Consider the following 23,405-nt stretch of genomic DNA (forward strand, 5'->3'; position numbering starts at 1 on the left):
GTCATCAATCATGGATTTGCCAATTCCACCGTTACGGACGTTACAGATACATGCAACTTGCAACTTTAAAGTGAATAGCACACATGTTTGCTGTTAGGATAACACTTTATTTCTTAGTATGCTACTGGTACACACTCTAATGTTCAATATAATGAAGCAATTTTGTTTTGGCTTTCTTAGTTAATTAGCTACAGAAATTAGAAAGCAGCTGCGTTACGGACGTTACGCCGAAAGTGCCTGCCTTTTGACATATTATAGTACATATCCTTTCATCTCCACTCAGTTCTGTGTTCTATTTTTTTCTGTTAACTATATTGAGTAAGCTCTGACTCCATTCTATGTAAACATGAAAAGTTGATTTAGTGTTACGAACGTTACATTTTATGTCAAATGTAACGTCCGTAACGTTTTTCATAATGAAAAAAAACTGTCAAGCTACTTCCTCAGATTTTTTTTCTTTATTATCTTGCAGTAGGTCTGACATCAATCTATGGAGGCATGATTAGCTAGTTTGAAATAAATGCTCCTGCTTTGAGCAATAATGTTCCAAAATTTTGTTAAAAATTTCCAAAAGGCACTTTTGGCATGGAATTGGCCTATAACATAATTTTAATCATCCAATGCTATTGTGATATTATTTTTATCAAATCAAGATATTTGATTATCAGGGAAATTGTTTATTATATTTTTTTTAAATCTGTCCTACCACGGACGACCCTGGCAATTCACATGATAATAGGACAATAAAACATACATGTGATACATGTATGCATGAATGGTTGTTGAATCAATCTAGAGACATATCCCTCTGTCATATTCAGCTATTGTAGAACTGTATTTCAACATATCCAACATGACTGTCATTTCAATTGTTATACAATTGCATACACTCTATAGGTGTGAAAATTGTGTAGTATGGGAGGCCAGCAAGGAAAAACATATCCAAAATGAGAAAAACAAATATGGAATGCCATTAAAGTCATACATAACGTATAGACAAATTATCAAGGCGGCAAAAATATCCATAGGCCTGTTGAAAGGAGGTCCCCACTACAGACACAGGGAACAACTTAACCCAGCCTATTAAGTAGGACCGGTACTAACATCTATGTGCATTGGTTCAACTCGCTCGCAGACCATGAGAAGGCATGCCGAGAGTGAGGATGTAGTCCACAGTGCAAGAAATATCATGCCTATAAAAGGTTCATTTATTTTAATTTGGGGATCACATTTATCATGTCCATTGCAGGTTACATTAACTTACGCCTAATAGCTCTATAGACATTTTGGAATATATGCTGTACGGGGGAGAAGATTCAACTGTGGCCCTATTTTTAGGGGACTTTGTGGTTGTATGGGGGACTTTTATTCTTTTCAATGAATGGGCTTAATCCGATGATGCCGTCAACAACTTAACTTAAAGATTTCATGCAACACTGAAGTTGCACACAATCAAGTCCAAACTCTATGCATTTATGAACCGCGAAATTACCTGTAATTACTGACAACAACTTCCCTTACTCCCAGCATGTACATTACGTTTGAACACACACATATTTTGCATTTCATATTCCTTCTTTTGTCTCAAAAAAGTTTTGGGTATAAGGCAGTGGGCTGACAAAGCTTACCTTAACATCTGTAGATAGAATGGTGTGCCAGCAGTGATCTTTTACCTGTAAATAACATTGGAAATATTAAAAGATTAGTTTGCCTTCAACATTGTTTAAAACATTTAGACAGTGGCCTCTATTCATCAGTAAAACTGTCCTCAAATGAAAATTCTTATGATTCAAATTAATCACTTTAATGGGTTGAGTTTATAACCATTTTGGTTGGAAACAACCATCCTTAGAAATCAATGAAAGTTAAAATATAAATAAATTGAGTTTACAACCCTGTTTATTGATGGTGGTAATGGTACCCTCCAACAATCTTGGTTGGACAATCATCCTAAGAAATCAATGTAAATGAATTGTTTCAGATGTCCAATGTTTAATATTTATAATTACTTGTTACTCGAGAAATTGTACAAACTGCACTTGTACTGAGATGTTGATGCATCGATTGCACTCCCCCTTCAGGGCTCATCATGCATTAGACATTTCAGTACGCGTGCATTCATTTGTACAGTTCCACTTCCAACAAGTGATACATGTTTAAAACCTATAAATACAACCCTGTTTATATTGGTAATGATATTCCACAACCATTTTGGTTGGATACAACCATCCTTCCTAAGAAATCAATGTAAATGAAGTGATTTCAGGTTGCAATACTTAATATTTACTTCGAAACTGAGTTTACAACCCTGTGGTATTGTACAACAGTAGGCCTACAACCATCTTGGTTGGATACAGCCATCTTTAAAAATCAATCAACAAAATTTTGTTGAAAATAGCCACTTGCACCTGTAGGGAAATTTTGCAGAAACATGTACATTTTGAAAGAAATGGCTAATTTGCGCAGGGATATGCATAGAATTTTGACATCACAGATAAGAACACCTCTTGTGCAAGCTTAGTTTCTACATGTAGGTTGTCAGATCATTTTTTGTGAGTGAAATAGCAAAGAGCTAGTACAGTACCTTGACTATATAAAAAAAAAAAACCTCTAGATATTTAGCTGCAATTTAGATCAAACTAAAGCAGGACTGTCAACAAATTTCCAGATTGCTTGACATGAGATATTGTTGACAACAGGGGCGCACGGGACTGAAATATTGTTTGGCAACTAAAAAGTGTGCTGTAAAGTGTGCTGAGGCTTGTGGATCAACATCTAGGCGTTGTGCCTGTGCGTAGCGCACTATCACTGCGCATATTTTACTGTTGGTGTGTGAGTGTGAGCATGATAGAAAGTGGGAGAAAGTGTCTAAATGGGTAAAAATGTGTGAGACTCATGCATGATGCCAAAAAGGTCATTGCATCTACCAAATCTTAGGGCTCATATTGAAATTCCCTTACACAGGAAGGTGTGCGCCATCCTGCAGCTTTCCTGTGCTAGCCTTCTTTTGTTAAAATCCTGGGCAGGATGTATCACTGATGCATATAATCCATCCGTTTTATGACCGAGCTTTCCCGAGGCACACGCTTGAATAAAATAGCGAGGGGAATCCTGCCTTCTTTCTGTGTGAAAACGTGGTATACCGCTAGGGTATTTCAATATGAGCCAATATTATAATATTCTTAGGAAATACATTGCAGGATGGTTAATGAGAAAATATGATTCATTTTATGATATATCAAAAACTCTTCAACAATGAGAAAAATTTGAGGGATGATGCTGTTGATAGGGTACAGACCTTTAATGATGAAATTTGGATGAAAATTATTTTGAATGAGTTCAAGTTCTATAAAGATTGCCTTTTTTTTTAACAGTCCAAAATTTTGTTGAAGTGCAATTAACAACATTTTTGATGTAATCGCCTGTCATGATCGGCTGTGTTTAACTTCTCGGGGTGTGATCGGTATGACTTGGAAAATAGCCCAATTTTGCCTCAATCTAGCCGAAATTCAGGGGGAAATTGGTAAAAATTACTTGCAAAGATTGCCGAATAGGGGTGCAACTCGACTAGTCTTAAATTACAAGACTGTTCTACCCCAACCATAGCCCCTAACCGAAACTCTGTAAACGTGGACTGGACTCAAGTCTAGCAAGTTGCACCCTATTCGGTAATTGTACCAATTACTTGATGATTTGGGTTAAATTCGGCCAAAAATTGTAAATTTTGGTACCAGTACATACTAAATACATACCGATGGGTCCAATTTTTTTACATTTTCAAATTCTCAGTGGCACATCCGTTCCAAAACCAAATACCCAAAGCTCCACCCTCAGGGTTCGGTTTTTGCCATTACCAGTGGCAAAAACTGGCAAAACTCATTTTGCCAGTTTTTGCCTGCTTTCAACCGGCAAAAACTCACATCATATAGTCACTCAAATTAAGTCAAATATTTAAAAAAAAATACCAGAAAACTCATACACACAACTTTTAATGAAAAACTTTTTAATCTGATATGCCACATTTCGGTTAAATGCACTTAAGCACTGAAAATGCAAGCCATTCATTTCTTAAGGGGGTACTACACCCCTGGCCAATTTTGTGCCTATTTTTGCATTATTCTCAAAAACTATAGCGCCTTGGTGACAAGTCAGATATGTATATTGTAGGGCAAGGACTACAACTACTGCACTGGAAATTCAATAAGTTTACCCTTTAGTTATGCTAAGTCTTTGTTTTAATGAGGACTTAGCAACTCAAGGCGAGTACATGTAGTTATTGATTTATTGATCAAATATTGGTTTTCCCTCATTTTTGACTGTAACTCCACAACTGTTGCTTGTGTTGAGATAAAATTTCCAGTGCAGTAGTTGTAGTCCTTGCCCCAATAATATCTTACTTGTCACCAATGCGCTATAATTTTTGAGAAAAATGCAAAAATAGGCACAAAATTGGGCAGGGGTGTAGTACCCCTTAATATGTTCTTTTTAGAATAACAAAATCTGGCCTTGTAACACTCAGGTAGACATGATCACAACATTTTCAAGTCTACAGGTTTTTTCACATGGAAATTATTTTGTTTAAAGGAGTATTTCGTGATCCTAGCATCCTCTTTTTATGACATTTTTCAGTACATATCCACGAAAAAAGCATATTCCCAAAATTTCAGTTGATTCCGATTTTGCGTTTGCGAGTTATGCATGATTATGTGTATTACACTGCTCCATCGACAATACGTTGTAATTTCGTTCTGGTGCACCAGAACGAAATTCAAATTTCGCGATATCTTTGCTAACGAATTAATCTGCAAGAAATATTTTGTACATAAACATTATGTAGCCAGAGTATTCCAGTGATATAAAAATCTCAACTTTTTTTTGAGAAAAGTGGGGGATGAGGCTGTGGATCACTTAAATGCCCCTTTAAAAAGGTGATTATTTAACTTAAAAAATGAGGGGTCGATCAACCATGTCTGTAGCTCAAATATTTGAAACAAAGTTATATGAGCAAATGTCTGTTTTTAAGATTTTTCATTAAATCTGCGGCCATCATTGACAATGCCCTACAATGACTTACTGTACAAAAAAGCAAGCAATGCATAATTTTTCACCACGGCGATCCGTTTTACACAAAGGCAATTTTATTTTATAAAATCTAAAGTCACTGCATAGTGACTTCTGAATCAAGGATAAAGTACCAGCACTTTTTAGACTACGTCTCCAAATTTCTGTTGTCCAAATTTCAAAAATTTGAATTTTACTATGGGGATTACACAGTTAAGCCATTTACTGTGGTCGCAACTTTTTGAGCTTTTTGAGTTGAACGTCGCCCTCTATAATAAGCAATGTGGACATACCTACTCAGGAAACAATTTTTGTATTAAACTTATAAATAATTTGTTTCGAGATTTTATAGTTTTAATTTAGGCTTTAGCCATTTTTGGCAAGCGGTTATAACTGCAGTTAAAACCTAGCCCGAGGTACTCACACCTCCGTCACTACGATTTCCACTGTCCTTCTCCGTACGAAGGTCTGAGACTCATGAGCATAGCTGGTCCAGGGTATACATAAAATACCACTTTTTCTCATACCACTTCCTACCATTCCTCACATGAAGATGAGACTTAAACAAAACATATTTGGTGCATGTTCGTAAATTTTGAGCACATTTGAGGATGTAAAAGACCAGACTTGTGACTGTTATCGTCGCCATGTTTTGAATTCTTCCTATAAATAGATACCGTCAGTGTGTAGGTAACCTAGGCAAACCTTAGTTAACACATTTACTAGTCAGCTTAATTCGCCGAGACCGGGCCCCAACACAATGCATATTTACATAGAAATTTGAATTTTTTTCGAGAATAGGTGGGTGAAGGAAACCTACATAAATATGTTTTCTATACTTCACTTGACCCAAATATATGATTTTTATGGTGATAATCAAGTCGCACATGGAATTTTAGAGGATTTTGATAGCAGTTCCATTAAAAAAGCTGCCATCGCCATGAGACTAAGATCTAGAAACACCCCCGAAATGCCGTTTTGGGGAATTTTGCTAGCTGAATCTTTTTGATGAAAGTCAATCTTTGACAAGATGTAACTTTGCTACAGAAAGTGCTATGAAAAAAGGTTTTCAGTTTTGGCTTAGTTTACTCAAGGGCTTTAATTTGATATATAAAACGATGCAATTTGATGGCAAATTTGAATTCACCTAGGATACCTACAGTGTGACGTCATCACCGCGACGTGAATTCACAGTGCCCCGTTTTTACGTACGTATGGCACTCATGGCCCTAGTGAGGAAGGAACAGGGCCATGTTTCGGGCTAGTTAAAACCGTGGTTTTTTTCCACCTACGGCAAAAACCTGCGAACCCTGCCCCCCTCCCGTGTCAAATAGCGTACAGCTGACGAGCTGTTGAAACTTGAAAGCTGACAGCCAGGCCCGTACACAGGGGGGGTGCGACACTTGAAATTAATGATTAATGATTCTGTATATTCAGAACATGAATAGTCCGGGTGAATAGTACAATATGTATACATGATATTAACACGTCACATGTCAATGACAATGACTAATTTATGCATGTGAGATGATGATTATGACAACGAAATACGTTGTCCAAGTATATAATCTGATAATTAATTACCGGTATGTTTAGTTTACCAACTTTACTCAAACTTATAAATTGTTAAGCTTACCGTACCTGCATGCCTGTAATGCACCTCATCATCATGCAGCATATGATTGTTGTATGCTCCACCATGCACCACTGACACTTGTTACAAGGGTTGCCACATAAATTCGCGGGTCAGAGAGTTGACAAGTCGCCCAATTTTCTACTAAACATTTTCAAAGATCGACTTTGGAAAATTAGTTTTTGTTGTTGTTGTTGTTGTTTTTGATTTCTATGGAAGAAAAACTACAGATACTGGAACACATAAACCAAAAGTGCAAAAAGCCTGACCAATATTACAAGGAAAATTTCAAAAGTCGCCCAATTAGGCTTCTAAAATAAATGATGACGGATTATCAAACCCTGCCGATGCTTTATCAACCGCATATTTTCTCCTCTCATTAATATTCATTTCATTACGTCATCTTTTCGCCACAACCATAACTCAGAACTGGTAATAAAATACAACAATAATAAAACTGTAATGAAATAGTTTATCGTAAATAAATTAAGGATAAATATTAAAAATCTTTGCCCCCCCTTACACATGCAAGATTTTGGGGAACCCGAATTTAAAACCTTAAATTGTCTTAACATATATGCGAATGCAGCGAGCAGGAAATTTTGAATATTTGAATGTGTTCGTAACGTTTTCCTACGCCTTTTTAGGGCGTAATATAGAAACGGTGCCCAAAATATCTGTGCCAAAAATTGCTTGCCCCCCCTTTCGACCTACCAAAAATCGCTTGACCCCCCCCCCCCTTCGACCTGCCAAAATGCTTGCCCCCCCTTTTGGCCTGCAAAAAAATCTTTGCCCCCCCCTATAATTCACCCCCCTGGGGTTACACATAATTATTGCACCACCCCTTAGTTCCGGCAATGAATAATTTGACTTGAGTCTGGCTGGGGGGATTATAAAATTTTTGACCCAAGATAGGGGGGGTCGTAAAAATTGTCTCCAGTCACCGACATATCTGGGACCCCCTTCCTTTCGCTGTCAAAATAAAAACCTGATCCCCCTCGTAAAAGTGACCGCACCGTCGTAATTAGGGGCTGATTTGCAATAATTATGTGTACCCCTTTTGGCGAGTTCCCAAAATGGACTGCCAAAAACGCTCCCCCCCCCCCCCACTGGCCGAGCCAAAAATCTTTCCCCCCGGGGGAATGCCGCAAAAATTTTGATCAAGGCGTAAAGAATGCGGGTGCGCCGGTGCACAGCCCCCGGGGTGGTGCAATAATTATGTGTTCCCCGGGTGGTGAATTATAGTGGGGGAGAGATTTTTTGGGCAGGCCAAAAGGGGGGGGGAAGCATTTTTTGGCAGGTTGAAAGGGGGGTTCAAGCGATTTTTGGCAGGTCCAAAGGAGGGCAAGCGATTTTTGGCACAGATAGCACTGTTTCTATATTACGCCTTTGGTGTAGGAAAACATTATCAAATATGCAAAATTTCCTGCTCGCTGCACTCGATTATACTGAGCGGCTGTGCAATAATTATGAGCCCAGGGGGGGTAAAATTGGGGGGGCAAGAAATTTTGGCGAACCGAAAGGGGGGGAAGCAATTTTGGCCAGCTGAGAGGGGGGCAAGCGATTTTTGGCACACATTCACTGGGCGTCTTTTAAATTAATCACTCTAAAAAGGCTTAGAAAAACAGTACGGAAATGCTTTAATATGCAAATTTTCCTGCTCGCTGCGCTCGCAACATAATAGACCATTTAAGGTTTGAAAATTGGGATCCCAAAAATTTGACATGTGTAAGGGGGGCAAAGATTTTTGGCGGGCCGAGAGGGGGGGGCAAGCGATTTTTGGCATGCCGAGAGGGGGGGGCAAGCGATTTTGGCGGGCTGTTTGGAAATTCCCCAATATTTTACCACTTCAAATGGGGGCAAAGATTTTGGCACGGCCAAAGGGGGGGGCAAGCTATTTTGGCAGACCACTTTGAGAGTACACATAATTATTGCACAACCCCACCAGAATCCTGAAATAACTTGGCAGAGAGCATTTACTATGACGTTACCTAATGAATATTCATGAATGTTTGCGAAAATAAACATTTTAAGCTGGTCTAGAATATTTGACCTTGACCTTACAACCTTTAAATTATTTCGGTGGCCACACGTGTTCTGTGGCTGAAATATACAGTAGTCTCCTTTACAGCCTGTTCTTGTCGCCGTTATAGAGCTGGCTAGATTCTATGTCCGAGACTAAATGTAATGATGCGGCAAAGCAAACTCGAAATTCGAGTTAATTTTAAAAGTCAAAATATTATGAATAAGACATTTTTTTCAATAAGACTGGTTAATGCAAGTGTTCGCGACTAGGGCTACCAACCCGCGGTCCGGACTAAGATGCAGCAAATATTATCCATACGTTTTACTAGTAGGCCTATTTTAAAAGAAGCCCAATTGGGCGTTTTGATTCGATGAGGGTATACTATAAGTTTTTACTGGTTTTAGGATATTAAATCATTCCCAACAGCATTTATACACTCCGTTGAGGGGGTATTAACCAAAATAGTATAGTAAACATTGGTCATCAAATACTAATTTCTCGTGTGATACTAAAATATATCACAAGACAATGAGCAAGGCATACTATTATCTATTAGTATGCATTAGCCAATGTATACTAATGGTAGAATCGGGTGGTTGGCAAATAAATAAAAATGATTGGATCGCATGCATCGCGTATATTAATGAGGTTATGAATCATGAATTGCTACCTTATATATTGTGCAGACTGTAGTTATTGCGTTTATGCTTTGGATGACGGAATGACCCACAGAGGTCGGTATACACAAGAGTCGCATTAGTATACATGTTCACGTAACATCCTTCAACTCATTTGCATAGAATTGGATACCAGGATCGTATTCTGATTCGTCGTGCCTTCTAACCTGTTCTAATTAGCATACTTTTGGATACCTCCATATTTGGTATTACCTTAATTAATGTTGTTTACATAGTGACGTCATTAGAGCTGGTCACTTTGCCAAAAATCCGACGAACAAACGTTTGCAGTTTTCTTTTTATTACTGTTATATCGTGAAATACCATATAGCTGACGTGTTAGTCCAATATGATAGGAAAATATTATAACCGATGACCCCATGTTCACATTGGCTAAATAAGCTGTATTTTCGCTGGAAAAGGGCCGGGACTTGTCGGACATTTTGTTTGCAAAAAGCATGTTCTTCTCCCGCGTTACCCGGAAGTGGCAGCACCAGAACAAATGACGTCATTTCTGGATTTCAGCCGGAACGGTTACGTTCATTGCCGTGCAACAGTATAGGCATTAGCGTATCTAGGTTTTACTAAAGTAAAACATCTTTGGAATGACCACACTAACGCCATGATCATAAATCACACTGGCGAACTTAGTCTATTCGCCGTAGAAGTAGTGATGTAATGGGATTAATTACATTCGCGAGGTTGACACTATTTTTGAATGTAATGTCACGCACTATAACGCTATATCGTTATAACAGGGATAAAGACCGGTTGGTCCGGTAAACATAGTTTTGACCTGATTGCTTATGTCACAGATACGTAGAGGTATATTTTTTTCTGGATCGCCATGACAAGAGGAATAATTCGGGGTACTTTTCAACAGCATTTGAGAAGTTTTAATTTTCCAGTAAACTTATTTTTGAATTTGGTGGTCTTGAAAAGCAGTATTCAGCAAAAACACAACTATGAACACCAAAACAAGCTTCTATAGCAAAATTACGTTTGGCAGTCGGACTACGGGGTAAAAATGTTATAGAAACTTCACATTATGCTGAGTTCTTTTTATGTTTCGCTCGAACCTGTAAGACTAGTAACCTAAGTTCGCAGCTATTGTTCCCATGCACCTTAATGATGAATTTTCTAACCTATTTCTTCGTAATCCTTAAAGTCCCTAGTACATAAATTGTGTTGTTCCCAAAACAAAATATTGTCCTCTGGTCATATGAGGATAATTGTACTTATCTATGATGTTCTTGAGTTATTGCCAAAAAGGTCAAAGGTCAAGCGTTGAAGGGTCAATATTTTGTCGTGTCAAATCTTTGATTTGAAAAATGATCTCAAACAATGCTAGTTAGCAAATATGTAGGATGTTTCATGTATTTCGCAACAAAATAGATCAATGAGCATAGACCCCCATTGAAATCGACATGTTTTGATGTGTATATAGATAATGAAACAAACATCCTCATCGCTCCTATTAGTGTACATTTAAAGGTGGAAGCTTTGCTTTAATGTTGCTTTTAATGTTTAGATATCCATGATATACTTACGGCAATCGTAAATTGGTTGACCGGGGTGACAGGATAAATGGGTAGACGGTGCAGCAAATAAACAATATAACTGCAGTCAACAACAACACGAAACAGAATTTCTGAGAATGAATAATATATAGAAAGAAGCTGGGTATGTTTTATACTTTTGATACTATAATATATTTTGTTCCAACTTGTCCAAAATTAAAGTTGAAGTTTGACGACGGATACGTTGATACATTACGTATCACCATGATCACAGTGATCAATGTGATAGCTTTTAATGTGTGTCCTTGTGCTCGGGCACGCAACTTTAGAAGTGACGGTATGAGCCAGTCATTAAGGTTTAACAACTATTTCAAACTCTTGCGATTTGGTAGTTCACAACATATTGCGAATGGTAGCTTTGGCACAGATTGCATTGATCATTTCATAGCAAGTGTGTAGAAAAATTCAAATATCACAGATGTACTTTTATAAGTTCTTGAGTTACGTTGTAAAGAGGGCTAAAACAACAACACTTGTGTAACAATTACACACTCATTAACAACAATAGATCAAGAAAGTTTTCAAATTATAAGATCTGTAGAATAAACTTTTGCAAAACGTCAAAGTGTTATTTTTTGCAATGATGTATTGATTTAGATAATGAAAATCGATTTTTGGTTGCTTCGTCCAACAATACCTAGTCTACCATTAAGCATTGTATAGATAGGCGAAGTTAAAACAAATCATTAAATTTCCCAGTGTATTCCTTTAAAAAAGGAATGGGGCGTCCAATGTTAGCTTGGACGTGATATGGTAAATTCCATGGTGTTTAGATTTGGTATTATAATGATTTTTTTTCTAGGGAAGAGTAGATGATGTTACGAGTCGTACTTGACTCAAGGCCAAAATCACCTTTTACCCGAACTCACACGAATGCACAACACAAATACACTGTTTGTTTAAGCTAACAAAATCTAAGTCTTTAATTGAAAGCAAGTTTCGTTTGGTACAATATAATGACTACAAATGCACATATACATTAATCAAATATAATCACTCTTTATCTATTTTGTACTTAGCCAGCATTCTTCTTCTTGGTGATCATAAAGTTCTTGTAATGTTCTGGACGACTGATGTAAGATATCCCTATTCACTTGTCCTGCGACAATCAGCGAAGTCCTTTGTACACTTGCATTGATAACTCCTTGCGTATAAAATCCTTACACGAAAATGGTGTTCTCCAAACACGTTTACAACTCCTTGCGCAATTTTCCTATACTAAACTCCTTGCGCCGTCCTCCTATGCTAAACTCCTTGCGCCGTTCTCCTATGCTAAACTCCTTGCGCAGTTCTCCACATTTAACTCCTTGCGCTGCTTTCTCCAAACTTGGTGCTATTTCCACCTTTCACACAATATCTTCAGGAAGCAGGACTGCGATGCAGTTGTCCCCACTTATTTTGACAGTTGCGTTGAATCAAAATACCAGACTTCAGCAAGTCGACAGAAGAATATATTTCCTTTCTTGGAAGAATAACGTTCTTTGACGTATTCTAGATCTTCTCCGACAACACTGGTAAATAGTAGTACTTTGACTACATAAACTATTTCTGGTTTGTAACTTCCTTTCTTTCAAGGAATTGGACTGTAAGCATAGCCCAGATCAACACTATCAACTGTGACCATAATAAAGGCTATTGCAGCCTGTCAGATCTGTATCCAGATGATAATAATTGTAACAAAATTTCATAAAGTCGCCTCTACAATCCGCAGTAGACCCTGATGTCTTACTTTGGTCCATTTTCGTAGCTTTGAAATAACCATATTTCAGCATGTCGTTGAAGACGAAACAATTGCCCTGTGGACAAACAACGGTATCCGCACTTGACGAGATCCATCTACATATCTTCATCGCTCAAAGGCTGAACTTGTAGCACTGTAGGAATCCTCCATGGCCACACTTTAAATACTCTCTGAGTATCCAGAATAACCGGTTAACATTAAATACTCTCTTTTTGAGAGCTATAGCTACATCCATTCACATTACAATCATATCGATACAGGTCTGCCTAGAATTATTATTAACATTGTGTTTTATCCCCATCTGGGATTTTCCCAATGTTCTAATCATAGACATTAACATTTCACCTTACATCACTTCCTGTGGGTTTTTCCCATGATGTCATCATCTTTCTTTACAGTCTCAGGGATTTCCCCTTGACATAAATAGTCTTGATAAATGATGTTGTTATTGCATTCATCTGGGTTTTCCCCTAGATGTAATAATAAACAAACTAGTGCATGATTATAAAGGTAACTTTCCCTATTTCATGATACACAATTATACAGGGTACATCACAATGATCAAATGCAAGAGAAATGTGTTTGATTGGGGAAAGTGTATGACAGGACTGTTTTGGATGAAATAAATTGAATCGGAAAGCTTGCAAATTATCACCCAGCACTTATTATGGTGTAAGAATCAAATATCACAGGGCTCACTGTAAAGGCTGGTCAGAAAAGCTGGTCAGAAAAGGTGGTCAGAAAAAGGTGGTCAGGTTATGGAAATTCCCCTTGTAAAGTATGAAAGGTAAGAAATTGCTGCATAGTAAGACTGCGGCGTGCTATAATCACACTGTAGGACTGACTGTAGAACAACTTTTGACCCACCTCCCGCTCGTAGGACTACACAGTAAAAGAATCCCACTGTAGGACTATACTGACTGTAGGACTACTTCTACATTTTTAGGACAACAAGCACTGTGATAACACATTTTGAAACTAGTCAAATCTTCATACGTTGCACTTCCGGTCGCGACAGCTTACTGTTCTGTACCGCCGACGTAAGCTCAAAAATAGCCGTTAATCTATTTAATTATGCATGTTAATTAGCATATTTATGTCAGATAAATTGTGTAGTGTTCCTTATGTAATGACATTCATATTTGATGCTATGTTACAATTTTTTACCAATTTTTTTTTTTTTTTTTTTGGTAAAAATTCTGAAAAAAATGTGTTAATATATGGAAATGGTTGAAGGAATTAATGTGTTTTCTGAAATTTGTTTAATTAATAAATTGACAAAGATACTGTAAGTTCTTTGTATATTTGTATACAACAATTTGCCATAATGAAGCAAAACTGGTGAAATGTGGTTCAAAAGCGGAATAAATTCGCGTGGAGCGCGTAAAATTTTGCACTTTTTGGGATAAAATGGTTTAATGTGAGGTTAATTTGGTCAGAAAACCAAATACAGGCGACAACGTTGAGGAGATGAGTGTATTGACCACCCCCGACACAATATTGGGGGGAGGGGTATCCCCCAACCCCCGGGATCTACACCGATGGTTTCTAAACATGGTGTTGACTGTTGACTGTTATAGAAACTACACACTGCGACATATTCAGAAAATTAATACTATTACACGTTTCATAAGTGTTACAAAAAGGTGTTTAGAATCTAAACGCTTGAATTTTACAGTGTACCCTATAAAAATTGTTTCAAGTCTACACCACATTGTTATATTAATATAAGTAATAAAAATCTTTTAGACTGAAACAAGTCCATCCTAAAACACATCACTTAGGCTGATTGTGGCGTCATCACATCACGTGCAATGCATGTACGAGCAGTAGTTTTAATAGTGAGATTTAGTTAGCCCTGGTTCGGGAAAACATGCAGGTTATGCTGTATAATAGCCGTATGAAATTGAGTCTGGAATGCATGTAACCCCTAATTTGAATATAAAGATGTTGTTTATTTCATATACATAAATCTAACAAGCTTTCCTATAGACCATATGTACTTTATCAGATCAGAGTATAGACCTTATGTGGTAAGAAATAGTAGTAAGAGACGCACCATTATCAAAGGGGACATATGGACAGGTTTCTATACGAGGGTTGGTCAATAATATCCCGCAACCATTATTTATCTCTGCTCATGCATGACTTAGATGACTGTTACTTACGATCAATAAAGTTTGTACCTTTGTCTTTCAAAACGCATAACAATTAGTATCAGAGTACCTTTAATTACGTAATCTCATTTGCATAAAGTCATTGCTATATGTACACTGACAATTGTCAACATTGGCGAGAAATTTGAATTGGCTTTGAGGAACGTGTAATAAAAAGAAGCAGAAAGAAGTAAGGACCAAAGCAGTTTACAAACCTTATTTTTGGTATGAGGTAATCTGAGTATATTCAATTGATAATTGTGAAAAAACAAATGTATCCGTCAACAGATGAGGAAAGGGACCGTCTTTGAACTTCACTAAAAATAGGCCTATAACAACAAGCAAAAATGGTGTGAAAATCGCGAGAAAGTGCCCACACGGCAGAAGAAAGAATCCAAATTATCTCCAAAATAAAACAAAACCAAATATGGTTATTGGTATGGTAGTAGAGATCATAGTCAGTACAATAGAATTTGTTGCAACAAAAATAGAAATATGCGCATGCGTTGATGGTATGCATGATTGAAAGTAGCAAAAATGTATGAAAAAAGTAAAAATTCATCAAAAACGCGCTAAAATATGACTAATACAAGGTTTGCGGAACAGTAGCTGTGTGAGTGAATTGCTATACCAAGTCTTATGCTAAAATTAGACACACCTTTCGAAATTCAAATTTCTTATTCAATCCAGAGCCTCTCTATGGTGTGCTACTTTAATTACAAAAACAAGACCTTTTGAAATTAAGAGTTCATTAAGAAAGAAATGTTTATGGTTTCTCCACTGGGACCTCCTTTTTTATAATCAGTAGATACCCAATCAAACCAGGTACCATTGGTTAAATTTTATCATCGATTAATCTTTCTATCTCTTATTATGTAAAGAACAATGGGTGATAAAGCCTACTCAAAATTGGAGATATTCAACACGATTTCTTTTCTAAAAAAAAAATGGTATATGTCTAAAAAGAGTCCAGCATCATGCCTATGTTATCGGTCTATAAAGCTGCAAAAACCGTGCCAGATTCTATACTTTTATTCTCGAGATATTTGGAATTATGTAACAATACCTCAATTTGGCGCGAGATTTTCTTGACTACTTTTCACCATAAATCAGGCAGTGCCCATACGCTATTGTGTTTATGCTAATGTCATTACGTAATCAAGCATTCAGCATCGCTAATACATATTCGTTTTGAAAGACAAAAGTACAAACTTGAATTTAGCGTAAGTAACAGCCATCCAAGTCATGCATGCGCGGAGATACACCATAGTTGCGGGAACTTATTGACCAGCCCTCGTACAAAAACGATTCTCTTATAAACCATCTACGCACAGTTTCCACCTCGATACACATGAGCACACATTTTCGTCCAATAGCTTCCAAGCAGAGAGCAACAAACAGTGAATTGTCTCCACATAGTCTTTGATTACACTACACGGTTGAGCGCATAGTACCGTAAGAGCTGTGGAGCTTCTAGCTGAAAAAATGGACCTCTGTGATTGTTTTTTGTCGAAACGTCAAGTGTTCCCTTCATTCAATTAGAATTTGTTTTATATCAAACGAAAGCTATAAACACTCTCCCTCAAAAACACTTTTCGTCACTAGGGCAACAGATAACGCAATACAATGTTAAAGCAAGGCGAATGTGGTAAATCTGTTGAAAACTACCTATCCAAGCACATTTTTTGATTAAAATGTAGGTTTTATAAGCCAAAACCTCAAGTGTTCCTTCAATATTTTTCAAATTTTATGTCAATAAATGAAAAAGCACACTTATAGTGTCCACATACTAGCGTCATTAGAATGAGCAATGGCCAATTATCTATAAATTGCAAATCTTGTGCAAAAATGATTATTTCCCAGGCAAAAATTTAGGCATGAGTCATGCCCATGAACATGCCAAGATCTTGCCATGAACATGCCAAGAACATGCCCTATTTTCGCTAGCAACGGGCATGAATTTTCATGAATTTGGGAAAATTTGATGGGTTGTTCATGCTCACCCATGAATATTCATGCCCTTGTATGCTTTTTTGTCATGCGTGTAGTCAGAGCCTTGACATGTTCAGGGCATGTTCATGGGTAACTCATGAGCATGAATCGCGGTCAATGTCAAATTCTCTCTACTTTCATGCCCATAAATGCCTTATTCATGGGTAACTCATGGCATGAATCATGGTCAATGTCAAATTTTCTCTACTTCCATGCCCATTCATTTTTATTCAAGGGCGTCAATTACAATTTTAATGGGTTCAAATTTAACGACCCATGAATCCTTGATAGAGGATTTTCATGCCATATACAAAACAAAAGAATCAGAATCTCTTGCCATGTTCATGGCATGAACATGCCATGTTCATGGCATGATTTGCATAGCGACCAGTAGCGAATTTTGGGAATACCCATGAATTATTTTTGCCTGGGTTTCGCCTGTTTTGTCATACGGTTGTAAATTCGATGAACCATGACTTTGCTAAAAAGCGTTTACAAATTGATATGAGGAACTTGGTAGTTTGTTTTGGAAAAAATGTCCCCCCCCCCCCCCCCCCACAAAGAAAAAAGAGAAGAGTGCCCGCCTAACAGAACCTGAAAGAGAAAGTTGAGAAGACAAAGGAAACGAAAAGGGGCAAGGAGGCCTTTTCCAACCAAAATTCACCCCGATCATGGACCAAAATGAGTGTAAAATACCAAATTAGTGCGCACACATTGCCCCAACTATTTGGAAGCTTGAAGACTTCATAGTTTACATATGCATACACATATGATATCCCACCAATAATACGGGGTCAAATTGATGAAATTGTTTTGATTTTCCCCCGAAAGTTTTATTTTTCCTCCGACCTAGAACGCTGGAAATAATGTTTTTTGTGCTATGTAAAATTGTTGAAAATATAGAACTTCGCGATTGAAAAAAAATGTCTCGCCGAGGTGTTAAAAAAATTGCCTCATCAAGTTGCTAAGAAAAAATGCTTCATCAGCCCAGATGATATCTGGAATAGTCCATTAGGTGGATCGTGGATTCAAGTCACTTAAAATCGATGTTATTGTATTATATTGTACCCTTTCATCATTCGTTTGTTTACGACAACACGAGTAATTAAATTCAGGTGTGACGGACCCAATTCTATGTAGGAATGCGTGAAATTGGGATTGTCTGTAGCTATTATAAGAAAAGACACCTACCTGATTCATTGTTATCAACTACCATTCCCTATTTGGTCACGGACACGTCAGTGGATTGTCACCTTATTTAATTGTACACGATACGTTACACAAATGTTCATGATACACCGCTAAAAATCATGTACTCTGAATTTTGGATCGGAATAGATCTACCTTTCTCTCTGATTTATGTAAGCCTTGTCCGTCTTCATAGAAATTTTGGAACATGTTAACAAAAGGCTGTCCGAAAAGCTACACCAAACCGGCGTGGAAATTGCATAATAAATAATAAGGGCAATTTCCAGTATGTTATCCTCATTGGCGTCTTTTTGTACATTGCCGATTGGTACTGAGTATTTTAGGTCAAGGTGGGAGGACAACAATAATGAGCGACCTTTGGACCAAAAGAAAACACCACTAATACAAATACAAAAGTAGTATACGCCAAATTGTTTCTAAAACTTACTGCACAGCAAGCTAAGGCAGCCTGGTTACCTTCTAGAAATAATGCTAAGTCGGAGGATTTTCAATAAAATATTTTTGGGCAAAAACTGTAGTTCCTATGAACCACACAAATACCAAGTCGGGGATAAAATCGCATTTCTCATTTGTTTTTAAACCACTCATGAGCTTTTTGACTTAATCAAAACCAAAACAAATACCAAGGTCATATTTTAGGTCAAAATGAGAGGACAACAACAATGAGCGATCTTTGGACCTAAAGAAAACACCACTAATACAAATACAAAAGTAGTATACGCCAAATTGAAATTGTTTCTAACACTCACTGCACAAACTAAGGCAGCCTGGTTACCTTCTAGAAATTGCTGAGTGGGGGGTTTTTCAATAAAATATTTTTGGGCAAAAACTGTAGTTCCTATATAGAAAAGCATGTGAATATTAATTTTACATCCTATATAACGATTCGTGATACCAAATACGGATTTCTCGCCCTGGAAGAAATCTTGAAGCAATGACTAGTGAGGTTGGAGACCTATGACTGAAAGGGGGGCAAAATAAAATAGGTCTACTGGGGGTACCCCTAGGGTTATGTTTGTCTTCCAGATTTGATTACCCTCGGTTATGTTGTATCAACTCTCATTACGTTTTTTTTTACCGTGCAGCAAAACGCTCAAATAAGCGCTCAAATAATTATGGTTAATCTTAAAACAATTGTAGTGCACAATTCAAGTTACCTACAACCTTATACTTGTGTTGAGTGGTCGATTGGCAATCAAAATTCATGGATAGTATGTATGGTGAATTTTTTGAGGCTCAGCGATTTTTATTGTTTGCTATTAAAAGTATATATTGAGAGAGAAAAAAAACTCAACGGGGATTGAACCTTGCTCGTTGGATTACCGGTCCAAAGTCTAACCACTGAACCTGACTTCACAGGGGAATCTCCACCAAAGTCCCCATGATAACTTTCTCATGGTGTCTCAGCGGCCAATTTAATTATCAAATAATCAAGGACGTAAGACAGTGTGAAACACAAATTAATATATGCGAGGATCGGATGTAAACAATGCAAGCCTGAGAAATTATGATTATTATATAACGTGGTTGGGCTCGAGCTAATTTACATATGAAATTTTTGAGATAGAACAAAATCAGGACTCAGCGGGAATTGAACACCGGTCGCTGGATTACTGGTCCAGAGGCTAACCACTGAAATTGAATAGACACCTGAAGAAATTAACACGTTGTGGGACCTCTTTTCTATTCTTTATTATAAGGACCCATACATATACCTGTTTGACAACAATATACATATCAAACCACAGATTGGCATGTTATTTCTGTCAATCATTAGCTGCTGTCAATCATCGTATCATCAGGTCAGTGAACTAAATTGGATAATTATTTGAAACATTTAAACTAATTCACGTCACACAGCAAAATGAAAACTCACTCAGAAATTTTCGAGTTCACTTCTTCAGCTGTTGTGACGTGACTGCTGGTTGACGTTAGCGGTACTGGAGTCACGTGATCGATCATGTGATATCGATCCATGTGACTCCAGAAGCCTTCCGTAGGTCTTGGGGAGGTGGTGGCGGCCTCAGTCTTGGTTGAGGTCTGGGTTGTAGTTACGTTATTAATTACTAGTATTCACACACTGATTTTAAGCTACGTTCGTAGTTTTTTATAAAACAACTTAAAAAACGTTTAAATAAATTGAATATTGAAAATGGAAATCAAAATAATAAGGATTTCAGATCTGGAATAGTTTAGAAAATTATTCTGTCAACTTTATGCTGATTTGGTTTTGAGAGCATATCATAATTATAACTAGGCACCTTAAGAAATTAACACGTTTATTAGAATAACACCACTGTGATATATACATACAAAAACAGATTGCCATGTTATGTCTCTCAATCGTTGTTTTTTCTCAGTCACTGTGTCGTCACTGGAGTTAATAATGAGTTGTGAAAATATAGATATATGCACAGATTTTAAACTACGTTCGTAGTTTTTATTATACATTTCAAAAAACGTTAAAAGCAATAAACAAACATTTCTTATGTAAAATAACAAAAATGCAAATAAGATGTATTTACATTGACAGTCTATCTGAACAAGGCTATATCGGATTGCTTTGAAACACCCTCCCTGTATTCCTGGAAACTAATAATAACATAATAGCGAAATTCCGTGAATGCGTGTATACCAAAAATAACTAAAAACCTTCTTGCGGTTCCAACAATGAGAGAGTAGATGTTATTTGTTTCTTGAGTTAGAACCCATCGGCTATATGGAGGCTATATTCGTCTAAGATATGGCAAGTATACGTGCTTTTGTTTTTCTCGCATGAAACATTGTGTCTCGGGTGAAAGTCTAAATGCATGCGCGTATTTTAGTGGGGCTTTGGGGCGCGAGCAGGGGGCGGCAAAAAAGAAGGGGAGGCGGAAGATAAAGGGGCGGCAAGAAAACTAATTTAAGAAAGAAGAGTGGGAGTGAAGGGGCGGCAAGAAGAATTATCAATGAAAAAGGGCGGAAAATTATGGACAACTAATGAATCTATACCTTTCTATACCATTTTGACCGTCTACAGTGTAACAGCTTGAGTCGGTATGGGTAATGAGGGGGTGTAACACCTGTAAAATTTCAGTTTAAAAATGTTTGCTCCAACACCCCCTCTCCCTCACACTTTTCAGAAGAAAAGAAATTGGGTCAACCTTTTCGGGCTGTTACATTTTATTTAGCCTCAGAAGGGGCCACCGAATGCCACTGAAATGCGCCCAGCACTAAGGGGCTCTAGGACAATAAGCACATAAATTAAATTGTCCTTCGGAGTACCACGTTGGCCATAATTTGGCTATTAACAAAGTATGTGTTTTTCGCGCGCTTCGTTTTGCACGCACTTTCTAAAAGCAACGCCAAAGTATCGGTTTAGGTGAACTTGTTTTTGACTTCAAACGGGATCGCTTCACGGGATTTTGTCCCCCTTTGAATGACCAAGCTGGTTACCATGCCTACGTATCCGTATTCTATTCACCTTTCAACTTCTTTACTATCATAATTGTGCGTAAATGTGACCATCTACCACGAAGTGGTAGTAAAGTCGGCTCATGGTCATTTTCTGTTTATTGCAGATTTTAAAAGAATGCACATTCGGCTTCAAACTGACACCTCAACCAGCTTCATCGGACATCTAGAAGTGAAGTTATGGTTCATCAAAGGTCAAATTCTTAATATATTTTACATAGAAATCCATATACTGTTTTTGATTGTATCTCCAAATGGAAAATGCCGACTTTACGACCAGTTTGTGGTGGATGGGCACAAATGTTGTTTTACAACCATATTTATCATTTCGAAAAATATTGCTATAAATACTACCACATCAGATAAATCACTGTATTATGATTTTACCACTCGTTTTAACCCATGGCGTGTAATGATCCACATGAATGTTACTGTATTTGTTAGTTTTGCTTCTATATTAACTTTTGCTAAAGAGTAAGCTTTTAATGCTTTCAACCCAATACGTTTTTCGTGTCGAAAACGAAAAAGAAAGTCATTGCTTCGAAAATAATTGAAAACAAATTACGTTCAGTCTCACAATAATTAGTTTGATACAAGTGCTTGATTTATTTTTAGTTTGTTGTTTTGTAATTTTGGTATACACTTCCATATGTCATGTCAACAGTCGTTCATCGTGATGTCAATGTACAGTGTTATTAATCAGTTTGTATATAAAAGACAACTCCAAACAATAACCTGGAGTTTTATGGATGTAAACTTTGTGAAAAAGTTATCAACTATTTTAAACTGTTGCGATAGGGTAGTTCACAGCATCTTGCGAATGGTAGTGAGCTTTGGCAAATATTGCATTGATCATTTCATAGCTCAAATATCACATATGTACTTTTGCAGGTCATGTTGTTCTTGAGTTATGTTGTAAAGAGGGCTGAAACAACAACACTTTTGTAAATCGTACATAACTCATTAAGGTTACACTAAGAAACGTATAAAACGTATAAAAGACGTATAAAGTTGTTCTCTAAAACAGAGTTTTCTCAGTAGTCAGATATCGCAGCGAGTGAAATGTTGGTGCATTGGATGTAGCTTAACATTTTCTTTGTGTGTTTACACAAATTTTTGAATAAATTTGAAAATCCTTCGTTTAAAGCGTTTTTTACGCACCATGTTCACAAGATCAAAAACGCGTTTCATGACGTTTTTTTTCAAATGTGCGCTCCGTATAAAACCACGCCAAGTGATTGTTTTCTTCTTTTTGTATTGTACTACAAATCGATCAAAGAAATAATGTTGCCATGGGGAAGAACCAAATACAGTACCAATTAAATTCTAAAAGCCCGTTTTGGGGGAACATTTTCGAGAATCTTGATTGAGAAAAAACGGTTTTGTTACATTATCGATATCTTGATTGTGGAACGTTAATTTTGACATCTAACTACCAACATTATTTCTCAACGATCTGTCGATTACTCTACCATTTGATTTTCATTCAAAATTGAAGCTACTTTTGCAAAAAAACGAGTTTTTTCATCATCGATGCGACTGACTTTGCGAGGGTAATGCGTTTGTTTATCATAACAGCCTGCATGCACTATTGAATATAATAGTCAGTTTGAGACCCTCAGTAGCTCAATCGGTTAGCGCGTTTGACTTCTCGACTATGTAATATTGTTTTGACCTGGTCAACTAGTACGGGTGTGAGTCCCCGTGTGGTCCAATTCTACAATTTTCTATTTTTTTTCTTACTTTTTTCTCTTTTTCTGCCTTCTTTCTTGTTCGTGTCTTTCTTTCTGACTGCAGTGATTGTTATTATTGTATAATTCAGGAATATGCCTACTAATCTAAATAGGCGCGGCCTATATTATAAGCCTATGAATATA

The 23,405-nt window shown here is 37.1% G+C and overlaps 1 protein-coding gene across 1 annotated transcript in view; it reads right to left on the minus strand.

Annotated features, from left to right (window-relative positions):
• LOC140168988 (galactose-3-O-sulfotransferase 3-like) overlaps nt 1–11,026 on the minus strand; it is a 72,095-nt gene extending 61,069 nt beyond the window's left edge. Inside the window, exon 1 of the mRNA XM_072192284.1 lies at nt 10,948–11,026. The gene's annotated coding sequence lies outside the window, so the exon portion shown is untranslated. The remainder of the gene's footprint in view (nt 1–10,947) is intronic.
• Nucleotides 11,027–23,405: the final 12,379 nt, after the last annotated feature.

The sequence above is a fragment of the Amphiura filiformis genome, chromosome 14 (genome assembly GCF_039555335.1).
Source record: "Amphiura filiformis chromosome 14, Afil_fr2py, whole genome shotgun sequence".
Classification (NCBI taxonomy): Eukaryota; Metazoa; Echinodermata; class Ophiuroidea; order Amphilepidida; family Amphiuridae; genus Amphiura; species Amphiura filiformis.